Genomic DNA, 8916 nt, shown 5'->3' with positions numbered 1-8916 from the left:
CTGCTTCTGTGTCTTTGCAGTGTTACAGATCCAGAGTTTCAAATACCCAGAACTAGTCGGTTTTTTCTACCTTTATGCTTCTGCAGGACTAGGAAGTGTAAGTACCTTGTGCTTAAGTTAATTTCAGATATTCTGAAGTTTTATTTAGTGAGAGTAATAAGAAGGTATATATAGATATGTCATGATTGTAATCAAACATTAGGAATACTCATGAGTGTAGAGATTTTAAGAATTAACTGGCATAAATATAAATATATATATATAATGAGAGGAGACTGTGGAAATTAATTTTAAACAGCCTGTTTCTCCTAGAGAACAAGTTGCTGCTATTCAAGCTGAATAAAAAAGGGAGATATTTATCCCTAATGAAAAAGTTCATCAGTTACTCAGGATCTTAGTGGTGCAATTTAGGTTTCAATTCTATAAGACACTGCAGGAAGATTTAGGTAAAATATCACAAAGGAAGTTCCCTGAATTTTTAATATTTCATCTTGCTTCTCTTTACTAGAGATGAAAATCAGTTTATCTGCAATGTTGGAGTGGAGTGGAATATCACCTTGCTCCCTGAGCCAGACAGCCACCAATATTCATATTTTCATTTTCTCATAACTGACAATAATTTACCACATTTGTCACCCTCAATGATCCACTCCATGGATCCAGTATTTCCACCTTTATACAAACAGAAGTCCTCCAGATCCCCCAAGTAATGTCTGATAAACAGTTCTACATAACTTCAGGTACATATATTTATATCTATTTCATATATATATATATATATATAAATATTCATAAATATACACAAATCCTCTTATTTTATTGAAAATAAGGATTTTTCTCCTATGTATCTATTTTGCCACCAATCAGTCTTCTAGCTACAACAGACCATTTGCCTTTGTCTGCTAGCATTTGTTTTTAGGGGCACAGAGCATCTCTGTGCTGCTGAGAGTAAACTGATGTGTTGGCAATGTGTGTATTTACCTCCATTCGGCACAGTCAGTGTAGCCCAGAGGGGTGTCTGTGTGCCTTGAGCAGCCCCGAACACACGGCAAGGACTTAAGCCATTACCTCAGAGTTTGATTATTTTCCTGACTTTTTTGTTTGGTGCCTTTAAGAAGGCTCTTTGCCCTTTATGTGGGACAGCAGGGTGAATGCATGGAGTGCTGCCAAGAGATGGGCCATGAGCCAGCTGAGGTTAAGATTAACAGGCAGAACAAAGTGGATAATTTCAGGTGTCTGCTATGCACCAACTGATCAGGAGGAAAAAGTAGATAAGACCTTCCTCAGGCAACTGGAAGAAGTTTCATATTCGCAGGTCCTGGTCCTTGCAGGAGACTTCAACCATCCTGGTATCTCCTGGAGGGACAAAGCATCACAGCACAAACAATCCAGAAGATTTCTGGAGTGTGCTGATGATAACTTTCTGACACAAATGAATGAAAAACCAATGAAGGGAGATGCTCACAAACAAGAAACTTACGGTGTGAAAGCTGGGGCAACTTTCGGACCATGATATGGTGAAGTTCAGGATCCCGAGGTGAGGGAGCAGGGCAGAAAGCATGGTCATAACCCTGATCTTCAGGAGAGCAGGCTTTGGCTTGTTCAGATAACTGCTTGGAAGAATTCCACATGAGACCATCCTAGATAGAATTGGGGTCCAGGAGAGCTGGCTGACTTTCAGGGATAATTTCCTCCAAGCTCAGGAATGGCTCATCCCAATCTACAGGAAAACAAGTAAATATAAGATAGCAATATACCTACATGGATGAAGAAGGAGCTCCTAACAAATCTCATATTTAAACTGGAAACATATAAAAGGTGGAAGCAGGGACAGGTGCCCTGAGAGTGACTTAGAGATACTGTCTGAGTGTGCAGAGGTCATGGGAGGAAATCCAAAGACCTCATGCAATGAGCATCACCTCATCCTGGCCTTCCACAATGTGATGACTAGCTTGATGGAGGAGGATAGACCACTGGATGTTGTTTATCTTGATTTTAATAATGCTTTTAGCGCTGTCTCCCGTAGCATCTTCATTCACAGACAGATGAACTATGGGCAGGATAAGTGGACAGGGAAGTGGATGGGGAATGATTGGAACTGCTGGGCTCAAAGGCCTGTGATCAGTGAAAGAGGGTGCACATAGGGGCCAGTGCACATAGGGGCCAGTGCTATATTCCTGCTGTATTCCTGGCACACTATTTTTGAACAATCAACGTCTACCAAAGGTAGACACCCTCTTCTTCTCACCAAAACAGACTTTTGCACATTAACATGGAACCAAGACACTTGGAACTGTCTACCAGCACCATCTGCTGTTACCTCTGAGAAGGTGTATTACAGTAGTAATATAAATGTGTCAAAACACTAATGAGACCCCAGCCCTGCAGTCATATCTATATAGATAGCTCTATGCTCACATGTAATCCCAAAGATTTTCTGGTTCTAAAATTATGTCGTTCGGTTTCTTACTGAAATGAGAGTTCACGTATGGAGCAGCCACTGACTTCATTTCCACTGCTTTGGCTTTGTCTAAGGCACTCTGTTCACAAGAAGGTCATTTCAGTAACGACAATGAAATGTCATTACACTTCTGTAGGTTGGGAGGATTTGGAGAACCCTATTCTCTCTCTTGCTTTTGATTTTGTTTTTAGCTGCTTCAGGTGAACCAAGAGGAACTCCATCACACCTTTCATGGGTAAGCTGTTTCCATTCATGCAACAAGAAAGTGAGGATCCAGGCGAAGGAAAACTTGTCTCTCTTGTTTACACATAAACAACACATACACATTCTGTGTTTGAGTATTTTCAAGCTCTTTATAAAAATAAGTGATAAAACAAAACAGAAGGGTTTGCTTGCTTGCCTTAAGGTTAAAGACAAGCACAGCCAGAATTTCACTAAAAATTATTCATACCATCAATTTTTAACTGAGATTAATTGACCTTTCAGTACTGAGAACTAATAAGGTTTTCAAAGAATGGTACAGTATTAATTAGGAAGGGAAGCTCTCAATGGTTGCTAAGAAACAAGTATATATTTGTAATCACATTTTTACCCTTTGGCAGCAATGCCCTGTCATAGATTCAAGAATGTTTCTCTCAGAACAAATCCCTGTCGTTTTCAATTAGCAGGCTGAGAATTTAAAATCTAGTTGCTGATTAGTATAATGAGATGGGAGGAGGTATGTCTGCTGAAGTAAAGATAGAGAATCACAAGTAATATCTATGTTAAAGGCCTAAACAGGACATGCAGATCTAAGCATATTGAATTAGCAGCTTCATGGACATGGTTTTCACCTAGGTCAACTAACAACCTCATAGGGAAAAGCCAGGTATGGTTCACGGGGTACCGTGACCAGGCAGAACTTCCAGTATGTAACTCAGGTGCAGTCACCCTCTTTTAGGACATGGGGATTTGTCGTGCTGACTGACCTTGGGACTAGCAATGGTCCCCAGCTTTCTTTATCTGCAGTTATAGGATAGCCATAGAAACCTGAAAAATCAAGAAATAGATAATAATTTTTTAAAAATTACTGTTGAAAGAAGGGACACTTTAACACCTTTGCATTTTTTCCTCAAAACCAACTCTTAACTTTTTTATATGATGTCTTAGATATGATTAGCTTTGTGATGTGTAATTGCATGTCTTTATATTATTCCCTAGTCCACTGCAGTATGTACCATAGAAAACAACACACCAAAATCCTGCACAGAATTCTGTTTATGTGAATTGTTGCCTTTACTGCCATGTAGCCACTTCCTATGAGTGAAGTTAGGCATGTGCTGAAGCATTTACAGAAAAACTTAATGGATTACTTTGAAATATGGGGAAATCAACTGCATCCAGAACACTTCCAAAACATGAAGAATAATAAAACCAGAAAGCCCTAGAGATTTTTTTCTGTTTTCCCTGGAAAAGCTTACTAGTAACATCAGAGAAAGATTTTTAAACAAAAACATGACATTTATACTAACATTCCTTTTAAAGTGGTGTCTGCAAGTAAAGTATGACCTTCACCTTTTTACAGAGCCCAGCAAAGACTGGTTTTTGGTATGAAGACAAAAAATCTGAGGTCCGAAACTAAACTGAAAAATAGACAAGTTATAAATCATAGAGGAAGATGGTGAGAAAGAAGTTCTTGGATCAGTTGGGAAGCAATGCATGCTTCAGAATCATATACAGACATCTAGGAACAAAGAATGTTGCCCAGATACTGGCTGTAAGACTCGATCTTGGGAAACATCCTGAAATGGAGCTGATAGTATGGCAGGTATTGGACTAAGTGCAAACTCCCAGATAACATTTTCACCAAAGGGCTGATGAGACCTTCAGCTATCTGAACATGTTCATTTGGGATAGATGTTATTATATATATGTTTGAAGAAACTCTGACCACTCTAGTAATACAGTGCCCACTTCTGGATCTGTGGCAGATTTTGGTACACTGGAAAAGTCTTCAAGAATCACAGGAGTGATGACAGAGCTTGAGGACAATCGTTAAAGAGAGTAATTCAGGAGCTCACTCTAGTTATCTTAGCAATAAAAAAAATTGAGAGATTACTTCCTTAATCAGAGGCTGTAGAAGTTTGGATTTTTAAATTACTGGAATTTCTAAAGGTGACGGAAAAGGTTTTGTTATTGTCTATTGATTGCATTTGGGTTTGCCATTTTACATAATGGATTTATTTTTGTCTCAATGCATATCTTATTTTCAGAAATGGAAGAGGAGTTTTGCCTTCCTCTGAGGAAACAGAAGTAGGAGCATAATTAGTCATGCTGAGATGGATCACAGCTAGGGACAAGGGACTGTGTCTCTGTAGCAAGTCTTAGTCCAAGGTTAAACCCTCTGTAAGATGTCAGGATTGAATTTTTATTTGAATGAGTCTGGCAGGTTGTTTTTCTAGGATTTCTAGTAAAGCATAGGATCTAGTTCATTTTGAAGACTATTAGTTTTCCATAAATCCTTTGCCGTTATAGGAGGCTCACCGATCTTGATCTTTCTTGTTGCCTTCGTCTGGTCATAGGTTCTGATTTCCACTAGGAGGCATACTTTATGTGTTCTGTGGAATCTCCATCTATTATACAGCATGCAAGGATGGTGGAGATCTGGATTTGCTAACCCGGGAATAATTTCCCATCCTGTACTTTCTTTTTGAGTACATATGGGAACAAGACTCTTCAATATAACAGAAAAATTACATGTTACAGAGGGTAAAAGGGAAGGTAAACTATTTCAGATTATAATTAAGGTAATTCTTTTCTTAATATGAGAATATTTAATTTATTAGAATAGCTTACCCTGGACTGTTATAGATAACCCTTTCTTGTTGTGTTTTGCATATAATCTTTCAAAACTTCAAAAAGAAAGAACTGTACTGGCTGTGCGTGACAAGCCGAACTGACAACAGTCACCTATTCTGATTTCATAACACCTTGTATTTTTTACCTTGTGAAATTACAGACATACCAAACCCAGCCCAGGCCTAGAGGAAGCTGCAAAATACACACTCTTTTTTGTGTTCTCTCACCTCTTTCAATATATTTTTATATAACCAGGCAATGTCAAGGCATAAATCAACTATACTTTTTCTGGGGTAGCTAGATAGTCAAAGATGTGATGAGCAAAACATCCTCATTACCTTAATGGAGATTACTATGGCTTGTAAGAGCAGTCTGGCACCTGATCTGCAATACAACAGCATCTTGCAGCAGCAGAAGTCATTTCCCAACTCCAGAACAACCCCTGAATGTCTTACACTCGATATTTCTACTTAAAAGTCTAGGTATATATTTCTGTTATCCTATGCAATTTGTCTTATATAAAGATAAATATTAGCGATTATTTCTACAATAAAATTTATGAAGATGTTTTGTGGTCAGGTATTAGCTGAGACAAATATTAAACACAATCTATTATTGCCTCAGAGCATGACTCCTCTTTGATTATTAAGAACTTGGAAACAGGCCTGTACTCTTTAATTAGCCATCCTTTATTAGCCTACCACAATACAGACATTATAGGCATGAGTAGTAGCAATGACTATTATCTACTACCTTTTAATTGACTAATCTTTGCTTGTGTAAGAAAAGCTTAAAGGAAATGTATTGCTAAATTTGGAGAAAAACTGTCCTTTGAAAGGGAAACTTCCATTAAATGCAGGCATTTTGTATCTATTTCATTATTTTACACTCCTTGTGAAAAACATCTTGACCAAATAAAGAAAATCTATGCCAACTAAAGAAAGTATGTTTACTGATGGGACAATTAAATCATCTGTGTAATTAAGACCAGACATTTGTTTTTCAACTTCTTATGTGACCCAGAAAAGCATTCTCAAAACTTGCTGGGATATTAGATCCTCTTTTTCTTCCTCAGTCCCATACCTGAAACATTCTCTTACCTCCTGGCCATTTCTCGTCACTCCTCTCCTTAGACACCTTCCTGAGTTACAGGGTAGCTGTCAGGGATACACAGAGTACTGTGTCTGCTCATATGCACCAAAGCTGCTTCTAAGCATCCTAAATGCATGCCAAAGGGAGACCAGACAGGTGCAGTGCAAAATCACCTACAAGGTTACTACTTAAGGTTAAAAGAATGGTGGGAATTATTTGTATCTCAACATCTGAAGTAGAAGCTAATCAAATACCTAATTTATCCAGCAACAGAACAACACAATCAATTTCCAGTGTCCTAATTTCTGCGGAAAAAATGGCAAAATTATAGACATGTGCATAACCCCCTGAGCAGGATTGCTTTCCTTGTCAAAAATTACCCTCCCTTGTCCAACATCTAGGTTCTAACACTGATTTTTATGTCAGGGCCCCACTTAAGATTAAGCATTGTCTGATGCCATTATTATCATTTACAGAATACTAAAAAGAGTGCCTTGAACCCCAAGTCACATCTACTATAGAATCATAATATACTGGTTTCGGTTGGAAGGGAATTTGAAGATCATCTAGTTCCAACTTCCCCTGCCATGGGCAGGGACACCTTCCACTAGCTCAGGTTGCTCAGAGCCCCATCCAACCCGGCCATGAAAACTTCCAGGGATGGGGTATCCACAACTTCTCTGGGCAACCTGTGTCAGTGCTCAGCACACCCACAATGAAAAATTTCTTCCTAATATCTAATCTAAACCTGCCTTCTTTCAGTTTAAAGCTATTCTCTTTGCTCATCATAACACATCCCTGTCAAATGTTCCTCTCCAGATGTCTTGCAACCCTCATTAGGTACTGGAAGGTCCAACGAGGTATCCCCAGAGCCTTCTCTTCTCCAGGCTGAATAATCTCAACTCTCTCAGCCTGTCTTCATGGGAGCCAGCCCTCTGATCATCTAAGATCTATTTTGCCCACAATAATACAGATGTGTATCAAAACCAACAGCTCCTACTGCCCAGAATTCACTTTTCATGGAGCAGTGAAAGAAGACAAAGTGGAGATGTGCTATGGAGAAGAGAAAAAGTGTAGGAAGATAAAGGATTTAACAGAAAATAGAGGATTTACAGATGCAGAGTGGAGAAGCTTGGGATATTTAATGGTTTAGGTTAACCAGGATATAGAACAACTGATTGTCTTTTCCTTCCCCAAGAACAGTCATTTCATTGTTGTTTGTTTTATCCTCCTCCCTAAGAACCACTGCTGACCACTTCCAGTCTTGGTGTGGACAGTATGAATGCCCCATTCACACTGGGTAGTCACTGGATCAGACTCCCCTACCTGCTCCTGCCTGTCCGGAACATCCTTTGTTCCAGTTGAGTACATCCTTTTTCCCATTGCTGAGACTTCATGAGTCTCACAACTTAATGCAGGAAAGCATAGAGTATGTGGGCAACTCCTTTTTGCAGCAGCTTCTCTTGCACTCCAGAAGTTGTCTGGCACCTGGAGCTGCTAAAATGTCACTGTTTCAGTTCATCTTTTTTTTGTTTGTTTTGCCAAGGAAGACCTAATAGTCCAAGTTGGACCCTGAAAGTTACACAATGAGAGCCAGGTGGTCTGTCCTGTTCAAAGCAACTTTCTGGCCTTAACCATGGTGACCATAACCTTCTCTTAGGAAGCCCCTAAATGCATGCTAAATTTCCACAATTACACATATTAGATTTTTTTCTCCAGTATGCCCCTATTCTAGTGACAGTAGATGAACAGTTCTTGGCATGAAAAGCCTGTAGTGAGATGTTTGTCATAGCTGGCACGACAGCCACGTCACAGATATACTACTGCTTTATGGCAGGAGCCATTATCATGCTGCACTGTATGCAAGGCCAAGGTGTTGTTAGGTCACTGTGCCCATGATATCATGAGTAAGGTGTTCCATGAAATCCTGTCTTGGCTTTCCTACCCTCTGCTCCTGAGGGTCTATTCAAAAGCAGTTCTTGAAATAATTGGTTTTTTGCAAGAACCTAAGGACAGCCTTTCCCAAAGACATAGTGTATAGCATTGATATGAATGCCAGAGTGCCTCAGGTCACCATAAAAAAGGTTACAGCAAATCATGCTCTGATGTTGATGTTCAACCTACTAAATATCACAGATGTCATATTAAAAATTTAGGAAGTCTGCTCGATTAATATTGCAGTTATCTTAAAGCACAAGCCTACTGAAATAAATATTAAAACACAGAGATATAAGAAAAAGTGTCCTATTTTTGTTGCATTTTATTACATTGTTTTCTGCTTTGCTGAACTTATAGTCAATAGTAATGTAGGGTTCTGTCTTCTTCCTAGTATGCTGACAAAAAGTCAGCAAAATGTGCTGACAAAAATGTTATTATTAACTAGTACAACAGAGAAAAAATGGATACAACAAGCAATACTTTTAAAAAAGTCTATTATCCTCTCTGTTCAAACCAACCTTCTCCATGCCTTTTACCAACACAGTAGCAAATTCAGCAGAGGGTGAAGTAGATAGGGGTAGGTAGCT

At 39.0% G+C, this 8916-nt stretch overlaps 1 long non-coding RNA gene across 1 annotated transcript; it reads right to left on the bottom strand.

Moving 5' to 3' along the window:
- Positions 1 to 819: 819 nt before the first annotated feature.
- On the bottom strand, positions 820 to 3726 carry LOC135406756 (uncharacterized). Its single transcript, XR_010426463.1, has 3 exons — positions 3430 to 3726; positions 1481 to 1720; positions 820 to 1356 (listed from the first exon to the last, which is right to left on the bottom strand). It is a non-coding gene; the product is annotated as an uncharacterized LOC135406756 (long non-coding RNA).
- Positions 3727 to 8916: the final 5190 nt, after the last annotated feature.

This window comes from Pseudopipra pipra, chromosome 2, assembly GCF_036250125.1.
Source record: "Pseudopipra pipra isolate bDixPip1 chromosome 2, bDixPip1.hap1, whole genome shotgun sequence".
NCBI lineage: Eukaryota > Metazoa > Chordata > Aves > Passeriformes > Pipridae > Pseudopipra > Pseudopipra pipra.
The sequence above is the reverse complement of the archived record's forward strand: the minus strand, read 5'-3'. Positions and strand labels throughout refer to the sequence as shown.